The sequence below is a fragment of the Argopecten irradians genome, chromosome 1 (assembly GCF_041381155.1).
Source record: "Argopecten irradians isolate NY chromosome 1, Ai_NY, whole genome shotgun sequence".
Lineage (NCBI taxonomy): Eukaryota > Metazoa > Mollusca > Bivalvia > Pectinida > Pectinidae > Argopecten > Argopecten irradians.
In genome coordinates this window covers 54,387,659-54,388,354 of record NC_091134.1, presented here as the reverse complement: position 1 = coordinate 54,388,354, position 696 = coordinate 54,387,659, and positions in this window count along the sequence as shown.

Here is a 696-nt window from a genome sequence, read left to right as displayed (position 1 = left end):
TTAACTGTTGTCTTATTGTCCTTGTGTAGCTGCAAAACATAAATGCAGTCAGGAAAGTGAATGTAGACAATTTAGTTTACAAGAGGCCCATGGGCCTTGACGGTCATCTGACTATTGGCACAATACAATACCTCAAAGAATATAGTACAATGAAGGTCTTATTCATCAAATATATCAGAAACTGAACTTCTATCAAAAGAGTTCTTTGTATTGCCTTAATTGTTTGCTACAATGTATTTGATGAATATGACCTTCATTTTAATAAACATCAACATGTTACAAGTCTATACCGTAATTTCTTGCATATTGCCTGCGGGCTAGACAATTTTTTACACTAGAAAATTCCTAGTGCAGGCTATCTGTGGAAACTATTACCAAGTTTGAAAAATGTGCAGGTTAGATGTTGTTAATAGCTCAGATAACCCTCTTATTAATCTAAAGTATATTAACATGAACTATTAATTATTGCATTAAAACCTATTTCCAAACAAAAAATATGTTATTTATACAACTTTACATGTCTTTGAATAAACTTATACCCCTTTCGAAACTTCAAGGATTATATCGAAGTATAGTCCACAGGCAATCTGCCGGTGCGTTATCTGTAATTTATTGCACAAAATTATAGAAAATGTCTGGTTTTGATTTCCGCTGGCTATACCCTGGTGCGAGTAATGAGCTATACACAAGACGTCG